Genomic DNA, 25,148 nt, shown 5'->3' with positions numbered 1-25,148 from the left:
TCACTTAAACATCTGACTCTTGATTTCAGCTCACGTCATGATCTCACAGTTTGTGAGATCGAACCCTGCATCAGGCTCAGCGCCATCAGTGAAGAGCCTGCTTAGGATTCTCTCCCTCTCCCTCTCCCTCTTTCTCTGCCTCTCTCTCTCTCTCTCTCTCTCTCTCTCTCTCTCACACACACACACACACACACACAAAATAAATAAATAAACAAACAAAAAATCTCAATTGATCCTGACACTCTTCCAGGAGGGAAGTAAGAAAGTAAGTAAGAAAGTAAGAAAAGTAAGAAAGACATTATTTTTCCTATTTTATAGATGTTAAAGGTAAGGCTCAAGCTAAGAAGTCCAAGACTATGCCAATTAAGTGAAACAGACATGAATCCACATCTTCTGGCTTTGAGGCCAATTTGCATTCCATTGCATTATGCCACGCTGTCTCTCACAGTATCAATTACTACAAGGAATAGTTTCATTGTGATTTGTTATACATCAAAGTATGGCGATTTAGACAAATACTATTGGTATTTGTAGTGTTAGAACCACTTGAGAAAAATTTTCCATGGCATCTTATAGCAGTGACTTCCTCGAGATGACTGGCTCATATTTGAGCATAATTCACCACCTTTTACCTACAACCAACTCGTTCTTGTGCTTCCACATATGGCCCTAAATCTTACACCGTGCACCGGACTGAGGACACAGCTCCCTACCGAGCTTGGTCATTTCTCTTTACATTTTGAACCATTCTCCAAGAGGTCTTCTTATTTAAACAGAACGGATCCTGCTTATGTCATTTTGATTTAAGTAATCATTTACTGCACATCTGTTAGACCCTGTGCGCTATGTTAGGCATTTCCTTTTATACAACCTCTTTGGTCCTCATAGAAACTCTATAAACTAGTCATCTTTTATCCCCATTTCTCAAATGGAGACACTGCAACTCAACACAATTATGTAATTTTCCCAAGGTCAGTGGTATTATAATGCCAGTGTGCTAGTATGTAAACATGGCATTTTTGTTCCTGAGGAAACATTCTACCGACTGCACCCAAAACAAGAACGAGGGATTCTCATTCTCCTACAAAGGTCAAGGATGAAAATGCTGCTTAGTATCTTCTTGTTTGAAAGGCGAGATACTGGGATCTCAAAAGTCTGAGAGTTCAACTAACAAAAAGAAAATAACAAAAAGAAAAGAGGATGTTGAAAAGAAAGGTAAGGAAGTATTTGGTCTGAACAGACCAACTCCAAAGGGCATTAATGATTTGGGAGTAAGATGCTGGGGACATTTTGTGGCTGGAGAAGCAGAAAATCCATTCTAGTTCTTGGCAGAAAACATTTTGGAACTCATAATGTTGTAGTCAGCCCTCCACACTGCCAAGAAGGAGACCTGTATTGATTGTCTTGTCTGTCACTTGTGAATAAGACGAGTAGCTCAGTGGTTCACACCTGAGCGTAGTTCGCTCCTGACGGTTTTCTGACAGTTTTCTCCGTGTCCTTGTGGAAACAGGGGAGTGGCTACATGGGCCCTGGAAACCCATGCTGATGAACTGTGTCCAACTTAGCAAGAGATCCAGGGCCCGTATTCCGTCTCCTAGAGCTTAAAGCAAAGCAGCGCTTGCTATATGGAAGTGAGCAGCACTGATCATCCAGAGGAAGACAGATAGCGTTAGCGCCTCAAAAAGCTGTTGACAAAATAATAATTATAATAATAATCTGTTCAATTTCAAAGACCGGTTCTCAAGGAGAACCAAAAGACTGAGAATTTGGCAAAAACAGCGGCTAACTTCATTCCAGTGAGATTCTAATCCTACAGTTACAAATCCCTAAATCAGATTCCTTCGCATTGAAAAGTGGCCCACTCTGCCATGACAGTTTATTAACTTTAATGCACTCTACACTCTCCTACTTTGATGTTTTATTTGCTCTTTTTTTAAAAAAAAACATCTCCTGTGTTCCTCCATTTCTTCTCACACAATATATTACACTTTGTTATGCAATGGCTAGTTGTGACACTGAAAGAATAGAATCTGGCTTTGCTGAGCATCTCTTTTATACTCAGGATAGAGCAGAGCACTTTACAAAGCAATACATTAAGGGAGATACCAGCAACAGACGGACTGGGAGACAAACAAAGAAGCTGCTTTGAATACAAACTCAATTTCACACATTAGAAGGGGGTTAGTTGAAAGCAAGCATGCTGTCCAAGGCAAGCAAATTGCTTTTGCTTTCTTCCACAGACAGACCAGAGTTAGTCTTGATGCGGCAGCTCTATGCGGCTTTGCACCCAACCTCGCCCCGGCCTCCTGGCATTGGACTTCACTCTCCCTCGGTAGAATGGAGCACTGTTTCCTTTGCGCTCTCCCGATAGCCTGCATGTATCTATACTTAAATACCCTTAACAGTGTATTACGATTGTACGGTTATGTGACTGCCTATATTAACTAGCTGGTATTCTCCGTGCAGGCGGGGGCCCGTTAGGCTCAGTAAGCATTTATGGGGCACGTACTGCCCAGTAAACATCGTTCTTGGTAGGGGGAATGCAACCGACACGGGCTCCCTCCTCCACAGTCTCAGAAAACATGCACACAAAGAAGACCTCTTCTCACTTCTGTTTCCATGCCTGGGGTCGAGCAGGGCCTCATATACAATAGGGAAGGACTCAATGCATGGTAGTCACCTAGTTTCTGCCATTATAAAATTGTCAATATTTGGCCATTGCATACCTATTACAGTAACCTATTTTACCTATTATATATTTATAATAACATTTTACCTGTAACTTACCATGTGCCAGACACTTCTATTGCCAGATAATTTTCATGTATTGTGAAATCACATACAAACATTATGTCATAATCTTTCCCTATGTTACAAATAAGGAAACTTCTGAAAAGCTAAGTACATGACAAAGGGCCACATAGCTAATCAGGGGGTGACATTAAAGTTTGTCTACCCACAAACCCTTGCTCTTTCCTTTCTGCCTTCTCTTGATATAATAAGAATATATGAATGAATGAATGAATGAATGAATGAAATCTCCAACCAAAACCAAACTGCATTCTAATACCAGGTCCGCATTAACTAAGCACCCTAGGATGGGCATGTCACCTAATCACTGTCACCATTTCCTCGGCAGTGAAATCAGGATATATGCCTAACCTACATACCTGAAAGAGTTCTTGTGAGGATCAAATGATAGTATGTATATGGAAGTGCTTTGAACACAGTACTCTATAGATGCAAAGGATGTTACCTTTAAGCTTCTACAAAAGTTGTTCAAGGAGACCAGCTATTTGTGAAAGCAAAAAGTCAGCATGTGGGAGGTGGAGTGACAGAAAGGCAGACCAAGGCTGAGAGGAATATTAAGAGGAGCCTCACAGGGGGCAAGAGATATTAGTTCCCTGACCGATATACCTCCCTGAAGAAGATGCCACATAATGGTCTCAGGGTAGCAGCAAGCCCGGCTGCTGGCTTGCCAGCCAAGTGCAGCAGAATTCCAGAGTCACTCAGGCCAGGGTCACTAATGGGAATCAGGGGAGCCTGGCACCCCCAAATCCTGCTAGGAATTCGGGCACCAGGGTGCACAGCAGAACCAACAGCAAAAGGGCAGGATTGGAGACGTGGCTGTCCACCTCTTGGCCCTCTGCCTCCTTGAAGCGCAAGCTGAGTGGTCACCAGACGTCTAGCAAGCAGAGGACCACAGCAGCCTGAGTTACGCCTACAGCTGGTGCAGGGCAACTATAGCAGGAACTGGTCTCCACTTTGCCCACAGTGACTCCAAGGGAAGACACATTTGAGTGGGGATCTGGGCCAATTCTGTCCTCAGAGAGAACTGAGTCCGTAGTCCTGAGTCCTGTTGGCAACACCAACAGGAAGGATAAAATGTGATTTAATAGATGATTAACTCAACTTTTTCCAAGCACCATCCTACAACGCGGTCAGGACGCTATTTGGAGTGCACCAATCAGGGAGGCTGTGATTACAATATGATCGGCAGTGAGAGAAATGAAGATTAAAAGTGCCAGAACTGTGTATCAGGTCCAGTTTCCCAAGCTAGCAATCAAAACAGAAAGCCAGGATACACAGGCCTTAAAATGCGTAACATTAGAGAGTAGGGAAACGAGGAGTCTCGTACCATGCAAGTCAAATGAAGTATAAATGAGTATAACCTTCTCGGAAGTGGGAATATCTATCAAAATTTTAATATCAAGATAAAATAAAAGCCAAATGTGAAAATATTAGAAGTAACAATGAGAGATGTCACATACTGGTACCAAGAAGATACAATCAATAATCATCAACATATGTGAATCTTAACATCTAGGCTTAACATGTATGAAGCAGTCACTAAAAACACCTGGTGAAAAACAGGTAAATCCAAGACCCAAAATACAAACAAAGACATAAATGATAAAAAATAAATAAATAAATAAAGCCTATGTAATAAGCCTGTACTCGTTCTAAGATCCAGACATACATGCACAACAGAGAATGCATACTCTTTCTAAGTACATGGAAAATATTACATTTACAAAAATGCCTCAATATAGTCTAAAGAATCAATGTGAAACAATTGTCATTTTTCTATAATGCGACTAAACTACAAATAAGTTTTTAAAGGTAGCTAAAAAAAATTACATATCCAAAAACTTTTTAAAAACTTACTATTAAATAACTCTAAATTTAAGGAAGAAATGATCAACTAAAAAATTCTTTGAACAGGATAACAATGAAAACACTAAATATCAAAATTTTAGGAGTACAACTAAACACTTTACAGAGAAGCCTATACCCTTAAGCAAATTTATGAGAAAATACAAAATGAAAAATAATTAACTGTAATTAAATTTTCACTTATTGAATTGAACAATTACCTGAGTCAACCCTAGGGAGAAGTTCAATAATATAGAAAAAGGCATAAATGAATGAAACACAAAGTAAGTAAAAGGAAAAAACAAAACCAAAAGCCGGCCTTTAAAAAGACTACCATAGACAAAGTTCTGACAGGACCAATCACAGAAAAAATAGAGAAAATGCAAATTAAATTAACAATGCAAAAGGGAAAATAACAACAGATACAATGGAAATATTAAAATAATCAAAGTATAGGGGCTCCTAGGTGCCTCAGTCTGTTAAGCATCCAACTCTTGATTTCGGCTCAGGTCATAATCTAACAGTTCATGAGATTGAGCCCTGCATCGGGCTCTGTGCTGAACATAGAGCCTGCTTAAGATTCATTCTCATTCTCTCTCTCTCTCTCTCTCTCTCTCTCTCTGTCCCTCTTGCCTGCTCATGCTGTCTCTCAAAAATAAAAAAATAATAAATAAAATAATAGAAGTATATTATGAAAACCAATTGCTTTTAAACTTAATATATAAATATCTAATAAAAAAACAAAACAAGGTTCAAGAAAATGTGGAAGATTTGAATATAATAATAACCATTAAAGAAAATAAAATGGTTATCAAAGTCCTCCAGTTCTGATTCACCAAAACCACCACCACCCTTACACCCCACCTTTGCCAAAATAAAAGTAAAACAGGCACATGTGGTTTTATAGATGAAGCCTGCCAAACTTTTGAGTAAGAAATGGAGAGCCTTGGGGCGCCTAGGTGGTTCAGTTGGTTAAGCGTCCAACTTCGGCTCAGGTCATGATCTCATGGTTCATAGGTTCAAGTCCCGTGTTGGGCTCTGTGCTGACAGCTCAGGGCCTGGAGCCTACTAAGGATTCTGTCTCCCGCTCTCTGTCCCTCCCCCGCTCATGCGCACGTGCTCCCTCTCTCTCTCTCTCTCTCCCAAAAATAAATAAAACGTTAAAAAAAATTTTTTTTAATTAAGAAAACATGGAGAGCCTTGTTCATGCAAGTTGAACAAAATAGAAAAACAAGGAAGTTTAGTCCTAAATCCAGAAAATCATAGTACAAGAAAAGAATTATCATTGGTCCCTTTTACTTACAAACATAAAAGCAAAAAAAAAAAACAAAAAACAAAAAACAAAAAACAAAAAACCTAAACAAAATATTAGCTAAACAAAATAAATAATATTATATTTTAAAAATAATAATCATCATTATCAAGTATGGCTTATACCAGCAACATAGGATGGCTTAACTTTAGAATATAAATCAAAATAATTTATCACTTTAATGGACTAAGGGAGATATTTACATGAATATCTCAAAAAAATGATGGAAACACACTTAAGGCAAACATCTATTTATGACATAAATGTTAGCATATGTTTTAAAAAAATTCTTTCATAATAGGAAATTAAGAAGACCATCAATCTTTACCTGGTATGATTATATACTAAAAGCTCTTTTTTTTTAATTTTTTTAAATGTTTCTTTATTTTAGAGAGAGAGAGAGAGAGAGAGTGCAAGCAGGGGAGGGGCAGAGGAGAGAGGGAGACACAGAATCCGAAGCAGGCTCCAGGCTCTGGGCTGTTAAAACAGAGCCCGACGTGGGGCTTGAGTTCACAGACCAAGAAATCATGACCTGAGCTGAAGTCAGATGCTTAACCAACTGAGCCACCCAGGCGCCCCTATACTAAAGACTCTTAATCGCATTTCTTTTGGCATTGAGAAAAAGGCAAGGTTAGTGCTATTCCTGCTACTGGATATTCTGGTAATAAAGGAGGTCAAGAAAACAAAAATTTTTAAGAATGGGGATGAAACAGGAAAAAAACTAGCATTATATGAAGATATTAAGATTATCTACATAGAAAATCCAATGGAATTTTAAAACTAGTAGTATTAATATGGGTAGGGTATGATTGATAGATAAATAATACTCTTAGAAACATCAATAGCTCTCTTTTAACCAACCAGAAAATATGATAGTCATAATAGCAGAAGCAACTAGAAATTATTTAGGAATTAACTAAGAATACACAAGACCTCTGCAGAGAAAATTTGAAACTCTATTAAAGGGTTATGAAAAAAGGCCTGAACAATGTAATCATATTCCTCATTCATGGATGTGATAACAATATTACAGAGTTCTATTTTCTTCCGAATTAATCTATAACTTCAAGTCAATTCCATCAAAATAACAGTAGGATTTTTTAAGGAATTTTATTAACTTATTCTAAAATGTATATGGAAGATAAAGGTCCGGAAAGAACTAATTAATTAAACAAGACATCCTTATCTGAGCCAATAATAAAAGTATGCCATGAACTGAGAAGTATGATTAACTCAACTCTGCAGAACAGATCCAAAATAAAAATTTTTAATTAACATAAATTAAATTTAAGTTCCAGGTCAATTTTGAATTTTAAGTTATACTTTCTAAATTCAAATTTATAGAGCAGAGAAAATGTTGAACCAGAAAGGTACTTTTGACTCAGAAGGCTTAGCTTAGGCAATAAATGTGTTCACCAACCATCTGATGCAGTGTGAGTATTACAGATATCAAACATGTACTATCTAATGCCAAATACAAAACTAATACCTCTTTCTAGCAAATGAATTACAATGTTATCTATATATTCAGGGAATTTGGAAACCCAGTTTCAATCCCCAAATGCATTTAGGGTCTGCTAAGTATCATCTAAACATCATCTAAATCTGCAGAAATAACACACAAAAGGCATGACTCTTTGATTTCAGTTGACTTAGAACCAAAAACTTCTCTCTGCATTGTTATTCTCTCTGCATTGTTGTTCTCCTCCTTCTCACACTATGACCATCATCCATAGCTCTCTTAGAAGCTTCTGAACCCTATTGCCCCTGCTCTTTCTTCAGAGAGAAACATGGTAGGAAATCCTGGTAGTCTAGAGGGTGGGGACAGGTGCTGAGACTGCGCCCATGAAACCAGTGATGAAAGAAAAGTCTACCTGGACAACCTACAAGCACACTGAATCCGTTTTTAATGTAGTGACCATCATGGCAATAAACAGTGTTTCCTGGTCCTGTTAGGGTATTTACTTATCTAAATACACTCCTGTGCGGAACCAACCCCAAATCCATTCCAACATACCATAGCCACAACAAATATAGAAAATCCAAGAAAACAGAACCTTAGTTAACTTGCTTCTGGGAAAGCGTTTGATCAGAGAAGAGCAGGACAGATGGGAGAGGGAAAAGACACAGGTAAACCCTTGACCCAGCAGATGAACCATCAAGTCCTCCTACATAATGCAGCCAAGAATGCCCTTCCAAAGACTACCAGTCCCTTTGACCCCTACGAGAAGATACCCTTATCACTGCAAAGGGCAAATGTGGCTTTGAATTCCTCGGCAGCAAAATTTTATTTCCTAGGACGTCTAGTGAATAAAAGCGTTTTTGTTCTTATTTGGTCTAAGCAGACCTACCACCTGAGCTCCCTCCTTGTTCTACAACACTTCCAGTGGCCCCATCTAGGCTTTTCTATCCTCAGCAGGTCTTTTCCTGCTTTATGTACAAAGGCAGAAGGATCACTTCTACCGTCACCCAAGTTCTAAACACAAGGGTTGTAAAGATAACTAATAAAGGATTATAAATCTCTTTCTATGTGTGCGTTTTAATAGAAATTTGTAATACAAATGTAGATGACTATCTGTACTCTCACCAGCAACAGTCACTCATGGAGTTTTTCCCTTTAATATTCTGCAAGAGCAGACACCAAAATTGTTCAAAGTTTCTCATCTAACATGTGCACATGGTTCTTAATTATAATTAATTTATAGGCCTCTAAGGACAATGTGGGCAGCCCTGCTGAAATCCAAACCTTTTGAAACCTGATTCTGATTACTACCATTGGGCAGCAGATTAGGGCAATTGCGTGTATTGGTTTAACAGCAAAATATCATTTTCAAGTGTTAATAAAAATTATTGGCTTGTCACTGACTATAAAGGGGGGGAGGGATGAGCAGTGAAAATGGGTGATGGATGATAAAAAGAGAAGCACAGGAACAAGGCTGCCAGAAGATCTCAATGGGGAAAGGAGGTCAAAGGAAGATGTCGGGAGGACAACCGCGAGCCAGGGATGGGGCAGGGGCCACGAGACCTGTAGACATTTACCGGGAAGACACTGGTGTTCTCAGATGCAGATAAACAACCTATGCTAAGATCGATCTACAATTTAGGTGTTGAAAAGGCCCTTTCCAAGTCCCCCAAGACAACCTGCTCTGCTGCCTAACGATATTCCAAGCCACCCTCAAAAAAACCCCGTGCTGCTTAAACCCCAGTGCCACCAACCACAAGAGTCGTGCTGTGTTGTGCTGGACAGAGGAAAGCTATGGAGTTGAGAACACATGTTTTACATGTACTCTTAACTTGCTGTGCAGTCCTGGATCAGTTTTCTTTACCTCGCCGGCCCCCATCCCCCTCATCTGTAAAACGTGAGATAGTAACTACTTTCACAGGATTACTGTGGAGACTGACTTATCCGACAAGTGTTTACTGAATGTTTTCTAGGTGCCAGGTAATGTGCTTGGAGATGAGATCCAACACTGAATGTGGTCCAGTCTCCAAGGAGCCTATAGTATAGTGGCCAAGACAGACAAAAAGACAGGAGATTACGGCACGATGTGACAGGAGCTATAATAGAGCAGGTCCTGTGCACCACAGAAGCCCCCCTAATTCTGCCTGAGATCAGGAGGAAACGATACACTGAAATTGCAAAGTAACAAAATATTAGTTAGAAGGGTGTTAGGGTGCAGTGAAGAAAGCAAGCTAGTGATGCTTGCCACTGAAATTTACATCCACAGAAATGTGTTAACAATCCCATGGAACTTTGCTTTAAGTGACACTATGCGTGTAGAGTTCATTTCTAGTTCTTCACAGAACTGCACTTAATTCTTATTATTCTTCTTGACTTTTTAAGGGCGGTGCTATAAGAATATGTTCTCTCTTACTGTTAAAATCTAATTGCATATGCTTTAGAATTTTCTAAGACTGTCCTTTGTATCCCATAAATATGAATTTTGGTATAATAACAGCTAACGAAATGATTCTGAAATAGTGCAGGGAAAAAGATCTAGAAATCAAAAAGATCTAGAATTGAAATTTGGATCTGACATCTTGTGGGGATGGGGGGCAATAACTTAAATTGTCCAGACTTCATTTTCTTCATTATAAAATGGGGATGATATTCCTTACCTCACAGAGTTGTTGGGAATATTAAACAATCTACTTAAAAGCATCTAGCAAATAGCGGGTACCTAGTATTTATTCACTGAATGTGAATATACTCTGTTCAGATGGAGATAAGGAATTTCTTTTGCCTCGAATTACTTAGTAAAGAGTCAAAGACTCCTTTTCCACCGCTCTCTCCAGCTTTAGTACAATTTTTACTGACCTTAGAAATGCGTTGTTTTCAAAAGTTAGCTAACCTCTCCACACTTATGAGAAGGGCTCTTTCTCTCTCTCAGATATATTACATATATATGTATATGTATGTGTGAATCTACACACACACACACACACACACACACACACACACACACACATGCACACATGCACACATCTCATATATCAAGTGCTGGCAAGGATGCATAAATTCTGTGGGAATCTCGTACATTTCTGGTGGTTATGAAAATGGTGTACACATTTCAGAAAACTGTTTCTAGGATTTGCATTATGTTTAACAAGTTTACCATAGACCTAGCACTGGCACTCCAAAGTATTTGCCTAACTTGAAAATTCTGCTATATAAAACACTGCACGCAACTGTTTACAGAGCATATTTTCACAATTGCCAAAAGCTAGAAACCATGTACATATGTTTCAATGGATTAATACATCAAACATGAATGATAATAACAGGACTATACCCAATAATAAAGAGGGCTGGTGGTGCACACAACATGGGTGAATCTCAAACGCAAAATGGTGAATGAACAGAGTCAGTTTTAAAATCTTGCATATGGCATAATTCCATGTATATAACATACTCAAAAACGTAAAACTCCATCAGTGGAGAATGTATCAATGGTTGCCATATGTCACACCTATTAGGGTTTGGGGAGGGTGTGGCTACAAAAAGGCAGCAAGAGGGAGTTCTGAGGATGTATCCTAATGGTGCTGGTGAATCCAAACTTAAGCGTTTTAAAAATCACAGGCCTGTATATCCCCCCCCCAACAAAAAAGTGCATTTTACTGTATATTCAATTAGGAAGTCAAATAATATTATTAAAAGTGTTTTCTAAAAAGCTAGTCTATAAGAAATAACCCAATATCCAATATAAAGAATATTTTAAATGGATTTCAAATTCTAGAGCCAGGTAGCACTACTCCCCCTTCTCATCAGTCACCAAATTTTGTGCAAAGTAATATGACGACTTCAACTACATCAAAATAGCAATTTATTGGGGCGCCTGGGTGGCGCAGTCGGTTAAGCGTCCGACTTCAGCCAGGTCACGATCTCGCGGTCCGTGAGTTCGAGCCCCGCGTCAGGCTCTGGGCTGATGGCTCGGAGCCTGGAGCCTGTTTCCGATTCTGTGTCTCCCTCTCTCTCTGCCCCTCCCCCGTTCATGCTCTGTCTCTCTCTGTCCCAAAAATAAATAAACGTTGAAAAAAAATTTAAAAAAAAAATAGCAATTTATTATCCTTGAAATCCATATTTTCACTCACTAACAGTGATTCTCCCTACATGGAGTATAGGAGAGGCGAACCCAACTCTCCCTACTTTGGCGCTTAAGATACTTTTCTTGCAGACCCTAACTAAGTGAGAGCGAGGATTACATCTACCTTCCTTATCTGTCTCCAGTACTTAGCAGAGTGCCCGGCATATGGCAGGTGCTCACTAAACACTTACTGATGATGATCCATGAATGAACCAATGCATAAGTACCTAAGAATACCAATAATGAGTTGCCCCTCTCCATCAACATTGACACATAAACGAAGGCACTGTTCTAGGTCTTTCACTCCCTAAAGGTTATAACATGAAGGAAAATACTGTAAACACCAATATCATTTCTAATTTTTTCATATTATATAGGGACCATTCCTAGGTCGATGTTGCTAGCTGATAACTGCTTATGTATCCGAGTGTTTATCTGCACGTGTGCATACCTATGTGAATCAACGCCTACACGAGTGATTTATATATATGTGTACAAATTGCCCTCTAACCCTTGGTCTCTGAGTTCTAAGATGGTTCTGCTGATGAAGCCTGGCATCCACACATGATTCAGCATTCACTCCGAGCCTAGGTTTAAACCAAGACGCTGAGGCCATAAAAGACTTCAAAGAGAGCACAGCAGCAAGGCCAGAATCGATAGGGAACAACAGCTATGCCATTTGAGCTGGCCAGTTATTAAGCCAACTCTCAACGCAGTCATATATTCCTTAATATAAAATGCCATTTTTTATTATTGCCATCAATACACACATTTGTTAAGCGCACGACCAATCATAACTGAATTCTGAACTCATTTAAATCCCTCTGATGTTACATGTGGAAGGGAGCATCTATTCACAGAATTAATCGTAAGTGGAAACATAACTCTAATTTCACTTGCCCTTCCTCCTCTCTCCCCCCTCCTCTCAAATCATGGTGCAAGAATGGTGTAGTAGAGGGACAGGGAACTGAGGATCAGGAAATCTCAGGCCTTAAAAACGATTCTGCCGCCAACAAGCCATGTGACTTAGAATTATTCAACCTCTCTTTCTTTATCAAAGAAAATGGACTGGTTGTTCTCAAAGTCTCTTTTAGCTTTAAAAATCTGAGAATCCCTCCATCTTCCATTTCCGCCTCAAGATCAATGCTCTACTCTTCTCTGCTTTGAGTCCTGGGGGGACAGACCCGTTTGGAGCACATCAATGGGCTTCCTAGTCCTCTGGCTTCCAGTTGGGTTCGACCAACAGACAGCACAAGCAGGAGCTCAGGGGAAACAAAAAGACCAATTCTAGGGGTTCCCTCCCGGAGGATCCACTGCGAACTGGCTGTATCACTTGACTAAAGGTCACAGCTTTTCCATCAAATGACCCTCTCCACACGGCTCTCTCCACACAGCACCCCCTCCAGATTCCAGGAACTGCCCCCACTTTCCTCCTTCAGGACTACAGGTATTGGTAACTATACCAAGTTGCTTCCGGCTCCAAGACACTTTACTATTTCTTGTAGTTTCTGGGCACTGCCCACACCTTGGTAAACAGTCCTTCTTCTAAACTCTCTTCAAATTAAACCGATTCAGGCTATCATCTGTTGCCTGCTCTAACCGTAAATAATACAGATTCCTCCCGCATTCCACAAAAATGCCTGGGAGCCTCTCTTAGTTTCAAAATGGCAAAAGCAGGACCTGAATTCTACCACCACCCACCACTACATAAAGTACAGCCTCTCCTGGTAAAACTTCCTGCTTATCCTCAGGTCCTGGTTACCAGCTTCATAAGCAGCAACGCTTTCCGAGTGCCTAGCCCTCTGCAAAGAATGCGTAAACATCTGTAGACTGTTTCAAGAGAACGGCCTTCAGAAGCCAACATTTTGAAAATGAGGAATATAAAAAAAAACATCGGGAATCAGAAAAACATACCAAGCAATTATCAGAATGACTACAAAGTACAATCCAGAGAAAGGCAGAGCATTTTCATGAAAGAAAATGTGGTCATTAAATGGGACTTCACACGACTGAAGAAACAAACTGGTTAATGAAGCCCTAACTTCCTTATTTTTTTTTTTTTATTTTCTCTTTGATTCGGCTAGACTCTGCTTCAGGAAAAAAATCAGATTTTCGCATTAATTTTCACTGACAAATTATGGGCCAAAGTATAAACAAAGAAATACAGCCACACAAGAAAACACAAAGGTGATATTTCAAGTAAATACACGACAGTTAACTTTGCAACTTTTCCTTAATATGCAGAAATTGAAATAGTGAAAAAGAACAAAAAAAACTATTTGTGAGTCCTCGCTGTAATAATAATATAGTTGCAGTTTGGTCACCCTTCAAATTTTATATTGTTTTTAAAAAGCAAATAGGGGCACCTGGGTGGCTCCGTCAGTTAAGCGTACGACTCTTGATCGTGGCTCGGGTCATGATCTCTGAGATTCAAGAGACTGAGCCCCGCGCTGGGCTCTGCGCTGACAGTGTGGAGCCTGCTTGGGATTCTCTCTCCTTCTCTCTCTGCCCCTCCCCCCTCTCCAAATAAATAAACAAACATTAAAAAAAAAAAAAGCAATTAGCCACTCTCTCTGAATCCAGCATTTTCACACTGTTGGAGCAGCATGTACATCAGGCCTGAATTACCGTGTCCGCCATCGCCACAGAAACTACAGGGCAGGGACAGCTGGCACAGTCCACATTCCTTCCCCAGCCCAACTGAGGCCAAATGAAGCTCCTCTCTGACTCAACTCGGTTACAAGCTGTGCCAGAATCCACGGGCAGAGATCTGTACATCCAGATACAAGGGATGCACTCAGGGTATCTGTGACTTTCCAATTTTAAACTAGAGTTTGATACATGAGATGATGGATGTTAGGGAAACTTATGTGGTAATCATTTCACAACATATGTAAGTCCGGTCCTTATGCTACATACCTTCGAGTCAATCACGTCTCGATAAAAGTGGAAAAAAATAGAATTTGAAAGCAAAATCTTAACTTACACTTCACACTAGAGCTCCTACCCCTTGCCCCTCGAACATCCAATGAATCGGGGCACCTGGGTGGCTCAGTCGGTTAAGCGTCTGACTTCAGCTCAGGTTATGATCTCACGGCTCCTGAGGTTGGGCCCCACGCTGGGCTCTGTGCTGACAGCTCAGAGCCTGGAGTCTGTTTCGATTCTGTGTCTCCCTCTCTCTCTGTCTCTCTCCTGCTCTCGTTCCGTCTCTTTCTCTCAGAGAAAAATAAACGTTAAAAAAAAAAATTTTTTTTTAAATCCAATGAATCAACAAATCCTTACTGAGGCCCAAGGTGTGAATCACAGTGAAGTGTCCCAGGGAGTCTAGACCTGGCGTCTGCCCACAAGGACTATCCGCTCGGGCACAGAGACAAGGCACACTCAGCACCCCAACACTGGACCGTCACAGGGCTTGGAGGTGAGCAGGGACAGACGGCCTGGGCTTGGGCACTGAGGACAAGTTCATCTGGCAGCAGCTCTGAGGGTATGTAAGGTGAGGACGCGGGCTTGAGCGAAGGCACAGGAGTGAGGTGGGGAAGCAGTGAGGCACAGAGCTTCTGGGGGACGGGAAGCCGTGTGGCCTGGCCAGCAGCTAGCGTTATGGAAAGGGGAGTCGTGAGCTAAAGCTGAACAGATACGCAGAGGAATGTGGGTGCTCAGCTAAGGTGCTTGGACTCACAGCTGGAGAGGCAACCAGAGGAGATAAGAGAACGGGGGGGGGGGCCAGGAACAGACCCCCATCGCTACATCCAGTTCATTCTCAACTTCCAAGGTGAACGAAACCGCAGCTGCCTGCGAGCGCTGCTTGGGAAATCAACGAGGCTGGCTTATTACAACACGGAAATTCCTGGTCTGCCTCTGGATAATAGCTGTCACTGTCAGAAGTTAAGACCCCAATTTTATAATGATTAAGAAACCAAAGTGCTTATGAAACAGCAGTCACTGAAGTGTGTTTGATTGAAAGGGGACTCGCAGAAACGTTCTTCTCAACAGGAACTCTTCCCTTGCGGTACCACGAAGCTTAAATACGGCGGCCCTGCATCTGTCCTCGTACCCAGAGACTTCTCTTTCCCCTGTCACCTCCATCCCAAGTCCACTCCCCCAGCTCCTCTGCTCGTTCCTGTCACTTGCATATTCAGCCTCGGTGAAACTCTCCCTGAAACCCTTCGTCCTCGGGCAGCCTTCGCTCGGGTCTCAAATTCTCTCTTGCCTCATGCTGGCAGATGAGTAAGGGTGTGTGGTGTGTGCGTGCGTGCCCGCGTGGATGCGTGGGAAAGAGCGAAAGGGTATCCCCTCTTCATTCACTCTGTCCTGCCTACTCCATCCTTTTCATTTCATTCCTCGCCTTGCTTCTCAAAGTGTCTTCTCTTGTTCTTACCATTTCCTTCTCTGGAGTTCTTTGTGAGCGTCCTCACACTTTCACCCACCCCGTTTGAGGTGGCTTCACCTCCGCCCCGAATTTAACCACGACCCCTCCGCTTTGCCTTCCCGCGACCAAGCCCATGACTCAAATCTTAATCATTCATAAACTATAAAGGCCTACTTTTACATTTATTCCGTCTGTTTAGTTAACTGGCTTCACTTCAAGGTTAACAGGTCTGCAACGTTTCCACACCTCTTCATGTGCCCTTGTCCTTTTCTTTTGCCGAATTTATATTCAGGTCTAAGTCAAACCCTCTATTTTAGCACCAAATTCCTTCTTCATCACCTGATGCGACGTCCTAATGTTTTCATACAACCATCTTTTCCTCTGGCTTATTCTCGCACTCCACAACAAAGCGTCCCCATCGGAGTCACTTTCTTCTGCTCGCTAAACGACATTTTTCTCTCTTTAAAGCCTGACATCTTCCTTCCCGTTGTCCTCTTCCCTTCAGAATCTACTTAGGTAGCGGTGTAGTCCGACAGAACATAACTGATCCAGTCTGGGCTCCACAGAGTTTAATGAAAGGAGCTTCTAAGCCTTTACCCCTGCACCTAATTAATCATTCATGCCTTGAAATTCACTCCTTCTTCCACCAGCCGCGTGATTGTTCATTCCCACACCAATTCTCCGGATTTCCATCTGTCTCCTCGTCCAGAGTCAACATGGCTCTTTCTCACACAAATTTCTCTAGGAGATAGATGAAGAAAGAATGCAGAGATCAACTAGCTACCTACAACGCAAATAGTATCTGTCACATTTGCCAGGAGGAAGGGGACACGGTGGGTGCCACGAGATGGCTCTGCGCTTATCAAGAGCATTTTCTCAGGAGACCTGTATTTCAGAAAAAATGGACGAGCTCTGGCAGAGGATGTGTGAGATAAGGGAGGGGGCTGATCGAAGCATGAGGAGGCTCCTTAGAATTAGTATGAACCAGAGAATAAGTATAAGGCACCAAAGCAGTAATTCCTAGCTAATGCAGGAGAAGAAAGGGCAGCCAAGTAAGCCAGAAAAACATTTTTTTTTCAAAATTGGCAAATACGATCTATTTTTTTAAAAGTGGCATTGACAAATAGTGGAAAAAGCCCTGGGTTTAAAAAAGACTTCCTATGTGACCTTAAGCACATCACTTAGCCTCACTGAACCTCAGAGAAGTACCTCATCTCCCAAATGTGAACAATGCCTATTTCTTGTGGGACTTACAAGAGAAAACAGGTATGAACGTAGCTTACAAATTGGAAGGTACTATGCAAATGTACAGGTTTGTTATTACTAAACGGTACGGATAAATAAATTATTCATTCATGCGCACACCAGCATGTAAATTGCAACTAAACATAAAACTTTTTTGGTCAATTATACTGAGGTATGAGTTGCACACATTAAAATTTTCCCTCCACGTGTACAGTTCTTTAAGTTCTGACAATCATATGCAATATATAACCACCACCATAGTCAAGGTACAGAGTATCACCATCACCCCAAAAGTTCCCTGAACCCCTTGTAATTAATCCCTTCTGCCCTTTCCCATGCCTGGCAACCACTAATCTAATTGCTGTCCCCATAATTTTGTCTTTTCTAGAATATACTGTACATGGAACCAGACTCTAGGCAGCCTTTTTAATCTGACTGCCTTCACTTGAAATAACGGCTTTTGAGTTTCATCAATACTGTTACATGTATCAGCACTTTGTCCTTTTAATTGGCAAGTGATATTCCTTTGTATGGATGTAGCACAATACATCTATCCATTCACTGTTGATGGACATTGAGGGTGTCTCCACTTTTGATGCTTATGAATAGAGCTGCTATAGCATTCGCATGTAGTTCTTATTGGAAACCTATGTTGTCCTTTTTCTTAAGAGGGTACCTGGGAATGAGACTGCTGGGTTATAAGGTGAAAGTAATTTTAACCTTCAAATTGCCAGACTTTTCCAAAGTGGCTATACCACCAGCAGTTCCTCCATATTCTTACCAACATTTGGTCTTAGGGCTTTTTTCTTTCCTTTCCTTCCTTTCGTTTTCCTTTTTTCTTTCTTCTTTCCTTCTTCTTTTTCTTTTCCTTTTGTTCAAACTTTAGCCATTCTACTAAATGGTTAGTGGTATCTCATAGCGGTTTTCATTTTTTTAAGTTTATTTATTTTGAGAGAGAGAGAGAGAGAGAGAGAGAGAGAGAGAGAGAGAGAAAGAAGCAGAGAGAGAGGAAGAGAGAGAAGCCCAAGCAGGTTCTACACTATTAGCACAGAGCCCAGCACAGGGCTTGATCCCATGAACTGTGAGATCATGACCTGAGCTGAGATCAAGAGTCCAACACTTAACCAACCATGCCACCCGAGTGCCCCTCTCATTGTGGTTTTGATATGAATCTCCTGTCAGCTAATAACGTTCAGGATCTTTTCAAGTGCTTATTCACCCTCTGCATCTCTACTGTGGTAAAGTGTCTTCTGCCCACTTTTTAATTGAGTTGTTTGTCTTACTGTTGGGTTCTAAGGGTTCTTTATATATTTTAGACACAAGAAATTCATGTACGTATTTTGTACATATGTTCTCCCACTCTGTGGCTTATCTTATCATTTCCTTAACAATGCTTTTCAAAGAACTGAAGTTTTTATTATAAATGAAACCCAATTTATCAATTTTTTTTCTTTTATGGTCATGCTCTTTGTATGCCCAGGTGATCTTTGCCTAAACCAAAGACACAAAAATTTTTCTCCTGTTTTCTTCTAAAAGTTTTTTAGTTTCATATATTTACAGTTATAATTCCATGATACATTTTAAGCTAATTTTTAACATAGCATAAGGTCCTCTTTTCTTGTCAAAAATAAATTGACTATACATGTGTGGGTCCACCTTGGAATTCTCTTCAGCCTGACTGATCTTTATGTCTATTCTTATGACATTATCACATTACCTTCATTGCTGTTGCTTTACAGTAACTCTCACAATCAGGCGATGTATGCTCTTCAACGTTGTTCTTTTACTCAAATGTTTTTGTTTTGTTTTTCAGTATAAATATTAGAATCAGCTGTCAAGGGGAGCCTGGGTGGCTCAGTCGGTTAATAGTGAGACTCTTGAATTTGGCTCAGGTCATGATCTCGCGGTTCATGAGATCAAGCCCCACAGTGCACTTTTCACTGACAGCTCAGAGCCTGCTTGGGACTCTCTCTCTCTTCCTCTTTCTCCACCCCCTCCTCCACTTGTGCTCTCTTTCTCTCTCAAAATAAAAAAATAAACTTAAAAAAACAAACAATTAGAATCAGCTGTCAATTTCTACAAAAAAGCTTGCTGGGGTTTTTATTGAGCTTGCATTGAGTCTATATCAAAATTTGAGAACTGACATCTAAATATTGAGCCAGATATTTTATAAAATTCATCCCTAAAAATCTCTCTTTTTTTTTGGATTGGAAAAGATTTACTATAGGAAGAGTAACCAAAAGATACTGGGTATTTCTTTTCCTTTTTTTTTTTTTTCCAAAGGTATAACTGACATATAACATCATATTAGTTTTAGGTGTAAAACAATGAATGATTCACTATTTGTGTAAGAATATACAAACATATTTATGATATCATACACTTATTTTTTAAATTTCAATGCCTAATTGTTCTCTGATAGTATATATAAGTATAATTAATTTTTGTTCATTGAATTTGTATCCTGTTACCTCGCAAACTTCCTATTCATTTTGGTAGGTTTTTGGTATATTCTTCGCTACTTTCTACATAAATGATCACAAATAAAGAGTTGTATTTTTTCCCCTTCACTTCTTTTTCTAGTTTTATTACACTGGCTAGGACTTCCAATACAATTTTTCACAGGAATGGCACAGGGAACATCTTGTCCTGCTCCTAATCTTAGAGGTGAAGCATTCAGTCTTCCAGAATTAAGTAGGATACTACTTATAGGGTTTTCATGGATGTCTTTTTTCAGGTTAACTAAGTTCCTTTCTATTTCTAGTTTGAGGAAATCTTTTAGTTGTGAATACATACCTAGAATTGGTTTTATAGTTTGTTGGTGGTGGTGGTTTCCTTTGCTGAAAATATTTTTTCCACCTTTGACTCAAGATTCCTTCTATGAGCTTTGTTGGTCATAGAGACTTCAGAGAAAAGAGCAGTGCATTTAAATGAGCACCTGTAGCAGGTTACTTTGGTTAGCGTCTATAAGATTGACTGAGGGATAACAAAAAGTAAGCAGCTCCCTATGGAGGTTACAGCTCTTCACTAGGAAATAATCAGACCATAAAAAAAAACTTGCTGGAGAGGAGATAATAGATCTGAAATTGATGGAGAGTAAAACACAGTAAGAGGCAGAGAAAGTGGGAGTCTAAAATTGTATTAAAATTGCCCTCCACACCAACATTTGGGAGGAAGTCAGTGATGGGAGACAATTGTGGAAATAATTTCCAAGTGTCAGCACTACCGAGTTGTAGAAAATCTGGTAGACAATGAAAGATAAATGCTAAACCACAGAAAAAGAGTAGTCAGGGCCAAAACCAAAAAACCAAAAACCAAAAAACAAACAAACAAAAAAAAACGATTTAAGTACACGAAGTCTCTCGAAATTGAAAATACATACACATGTCCTTAAGGGATCTTTCTGACTACACGAGGGTGTGGTCAGAAACCCCAAAACTAACTTTTTCTCCCCATTAATATGAGGATTTTCACTCTTCCTTCCTTCCTGTCTACTTCACTCTCCACCTAAGTGCTTCAATGCCTAGGTAAGGGCCCTGTCACCACCCCCAGCCTGTGATTCCCCACATCATTCACACCAGCTATGGGGCCTCGGAAGTGCTAGTAACAGAATCTAAAGGAAAGCTTAACTGGGCTTTTTATGTTGGCTTAGGGATCTACCAACCTTCCTAAAAGAGATGGGATTCTTCGGTTTAAGCAAGGGTCTCAGAAGCTGATTTTTGAAATACGGTTTGCTCATAAGACAGAGTGTTCATGCACAGAGGGAAGAAAAGTGGGAGCAAAGTATATCATTTATTAGAGAACTCCCACCTAATGCCGTGTTTGTCTACACATGGTCTGCAAGCAACTTGCCTCGGAAGCACTTGAGCACTGGGTGAAATCTGCAGGTAGGCAGGCTGAACCCCAGAAAAGGTGGTGCCGAATCTCTGCAGGTAAAATGTGAAGATATGCATCTTTCACAAGTGCCCTGAGTGACACTGCTGTGCACCACAGACAGAGATGCCCTGAACGGAGGAGTGCGGAGAAACCAATCGTTCCCCAAGCCAATCCACCGCTACCCGCAAGGCTCGGAGAGCAGTGTTTCTCAAACTCTGGCCGCGATCCACAGGGTTTAGTGGACTGCAACGGACCAGATGAGTTCATCTGAGGCAGAACTCTTACCAAATCAGTTCATCTCATGATGAATTCTGCTTTGAAAAGCCACGGAGAGGTTCAGGTGAGACACTGCCTCGGGAGAAGCACAACGTTATCGTCTGCTCCCACACTTCCGCGTCATCCCGCGGGCCCCAGCTCGCTGAGCTAGGGCCGGGTCCCTGACCAAGGTTTTAGGAAAACTGTAATGTGAACTCAGAAGAGCTGCGTAAGTTAGCTGTGGGCAACGGACTTGTGCTGCTGAACAGACCGCAGGCTGAGGTACCGCTTGGAGTGGCTGAGTCTGAGCTGGAGTGCTGACGAGCATGCAGGAAGGGCCAGGAGGCAAAGAGAAACAGCAGATTGGCACAGAGAAGCAGAGGCAAGACATCAACAGTTCTTACAGCCAGCGGCAGGGAAGGAGATAGGCAAGAGTAGCTGCCTGGGTTCCGGCAGGGGTCCAATACTCACCCCCAACCCCAGGGTCCACTGGAGGCCGGTTAATCCTTGCCCTGTAATAAACTTCCTCAACCCAAGCCAGTTCCAGAGGACTCAGTGCTTCTCAACCAAATAATGTAGGGAGCGCTGGTACCGTAACAGAGGTGCACAAAAGAAATCCTCGCTCCTAAACGCGTACATAGCACTGACTGTGTGATAACCACACTCTCAGCGCTTTATATATACTAATTCACTTAATCTTCACGCAACCCAATGAGGCACACACAACTTTAGCCCCACTTAACAGATGAATAAACTGAGGTATACAAAAGTATAACTTTTAAGTTATACATTTTTTTAGTTACACTTTTATTTCATTTATTTAAATGTTTACTCATTTTGAGAGAGAGAATTAGAGCACGAGTGGGGAGAGGGGCAGAGAGACAGGGAGAGAGAGAATCTCAAGCAGGGCCCTTGCTGTCAGTGCAGAGGCCGACACTGGGCTTAATTTCATAAACTGCAAGATCATGACCTTAGCCGAAATCAAGAGTCAGATGCTTAACACACTAAACCACCCAGGCGCCCCTTTTAGTTACACTTTTAGTGATACGGTTTAAAGTTAAGTAACCCCAGGTTGCATAGTTATTTCTAGCAGCCCTGCACTTAATCACTACGCTATACAGGCTCTCAACTGCCAGCACAGAAAAACAATTACATTTCAAGCAAGAAAATAATTACAAAAGTAAGCTGAAATGCTTTTGAAGAAACCTTCAGTGATACAGACAAAACAAAAGCATGGATAAAGAAAATAGATTAGAAAAATTTTAATAACAAAAGTGACTTCTTAAAAACTTTATTAACAGGGAACATTTACACAGACAAGAACTTACATTATGAGTGTATATTCAACTCAGTGCATTTTTATGAAGTAAACCATCACTGATGTTTTGAAACGCCTTCATAATTAAGTGAGTATAGAGAAATCCTCGTGGAAAACAAAAAAGCCATGCTTGCTCTGTCCCTGAAATTAAATTAAAAAAAAAATAATATAAAACTGATACATAACACTATACATAAGGCGGAGGGATAAGGCACAGAATTCAATAAAACTCTTACAAAAAAGATCAGCAAGAGACAGCATGAATGGAAGTGGAAAAAAATAAAAGAAAAAGAAATCAAAACTCCTAAAAGAATAATAAATTCAATTCTTAGTCAAAGCGACCTGCTTTCAGAATACTTTGGGGATTTGCTGCAGTCTTACTTACACTTACCCACTCATCCAGGACAAGTAATAATTATGAAAAGTGAGTAATGAAGACTGAGGGTTTGTGAATCTCATATATTTTATTTCTTTGGAGCAGTTGTGAAGAGGTAAGTGCCAATAAGTACTTCTCTGGGCCAATAAGCTCCCAGGTATTTCCTTCCGAAGCCTGTTTTGTGGCCAAGGATTGCATTTATACAGCACCCTCCCTCTGAGATGGAAAGGAAACCATGTCACGTCCTCAGGTGTATGGGGACACCGGCTCTGTGTGAGTGGCTGTGGACTTGGTCCCAGGACTAACAAGGACCTTCATCTGCCTATACAAGCCTGCTGGCTCCCTTGTCCTAATTGCAAGTCAGGTGAGCAAACAATGAAATAATTGAACCGGCATCGGAAAGAGAAGGCAAAGAAATGAAAGAGGAAGACAGAATGAGTGGAATGAGTACAAAAGGAGACAGTTGCATTTAACCCCCAAACCGATGTACATAACATCTCAGGCAAAGAAAACAAGTTCACCACCTATTAGCCTGGGATAGGGCATGAAGAAGCTTTTCTATCTGAGTCTGCTGAGGGGATTTTAGGTAAGCGCAATATAATTACCTGACTTGATCACGTCAGAGCTCCATCTTCTAACCACTTTCTAACCTTTACCTAATTAATTTCCACAAAACCTCTGCAACGTTTGCATGTATTAAACACCCAGTTTGTAAATGGCCACACCAAGAGCCAGAGGTTAAGTGACTTCGCTGAAACTGAAGGGAGAGGCTGGCGCGTGAAATCAGAATGTGAACAGCAGTAAGGTATTTCCGCTCCCCAAGACCACGCCAAACCCTTATTTTTCGAAACTGCGTGTGTGCTCAGCCTCCTAGGGCTTACGGAATGGCACCAAGGATGGATGTTTGCTCGGGTGAAATGGGCATACACCTGGCTGTCATTCAAGAGCCGAAAGGAAGTGCATTTCCCACTTCCTTTCATGAGCCCAGCAGCTGATATACCCACCGGCAACGCGTACAATGATGTACAATCAGGGGAGCAAAGCTCCCCACCGGTCGGTCATTCTTCAGCCATGCTGATTAGCATACTTCATCTTTTCTAGGCTTCTCAGCAAAGCCTGATCAAGGCAAGAGTCTGACACTCCGGGCAGTGGGGACTGAAATGGTCTACCTTAACTCTGTCCTCACTGTGCCTGAGAGGAATTGAGACCCTGCTGCTGACCAGCAGCCCCTGCCAGGCTGACCCTGACTATACAGCCAGCTTCCCTGATGGCTCTGCAATCCCCTACTACAGCTGGAGCATTGCCTTGAACTCCAGCTCACCAAGCAGATCCCTGACCTTCTGCTTGACTCTTGTATTTCTTCCTTCTAAGTGAACAAAAGCCCTGCAGATTCCCAGAAAGGCCCTGCGTTCCTTGTGTCTCTTTAGATCCTATCATCTGGTGCATCCTCCACCCATCTTTTTGAAGCTATCTCGACTGCTGAATCAGTCCTGCCTTCCCTGATCTCACCCACTGTCTTCATCCCTCGCCTTCCCCTGTGTCTGCGGTTAAGATCCCAGGACTTCTTACAGTCAAATCTTCATGAACTAAGCACTTTAAACATTAAAGAAAATATTTCAACACTGATGAGGAATGGGTGTTTTCCCAGTCTTTCCTGGATATTCTGCCACTCCTTATTATCTGCGTATCACTCCTCCCCTCCCGTAATTTCCTCTTGCCCCATCTGTCTCTTCTCTCAGATCTCTTTGGTTTTAACACCCTGTGAAGTTTGCCCACCTAACTATCACCTCTAGAAAGGAAACTACTTCAGGACTGGCTGTGCTCAGAATCTCCTATGGGTTACCCTATAGCTTCTGAAAGCCATATTGGGGATTTGTAAATTGCAGAGCCTAAACCGGGTCTTGACGTCTGATCGTCTGCTGCTGACTGGTGGGCTGGTACCACCACCATCCCCTGTGCACAATGGCAGCACTAGGAGGAGAAGCTTATTTAGGAGAAGCTTAGAGGCAGCAACGCAGTTGGAGAAAGAAGCTAGGGGACTATCATAAAGTAGCATTTACACAGAAAACACTATTTTTACTTGGTGTATTTATCTATTAAGAGGAGAGGGTGCTGTAGGAGGGCTTGTCAATATTATGGGATTATGCTTCCCCCAC

General features: G+C 41.2%; 1 protein-coding gene across 3 annotated transcripts in view; it reads right to left on the bottom strand.

Moving 5' to 3' along the window:
- GRIN2B (glutamate ionotropic receptor NMDA type subunit 2B) overlaps positions 1-25,148 on the bottom strand; it is a 419,821-nt gene that overhangs the window by 295,681 nt on the left and 98,992 nt on the right. The gene's annotated exons all lie outside the window — the stretch shown is intronic.

The sequence above is a fragment of the Puma concolor genome, chromosome B4 (genome assembly GCF_028749965.1).
Source record: "Puma concolor isolate L17-30 chromosome B4, mPumCon1.1.hap2, whole genome shotgun sequence".
In the NCBI taxonomy this organism is placed as follows: Eukaryota; Metazoa; Chordata; class Mammalia; order Carnivora; family Felidae; genus Puma; species Puma concolor.
The sequence above is the reverse complement of the archived record's forward strand: the minus strand, read 5'-3'. Positions and strand labels throughout refer to the sequence as shown.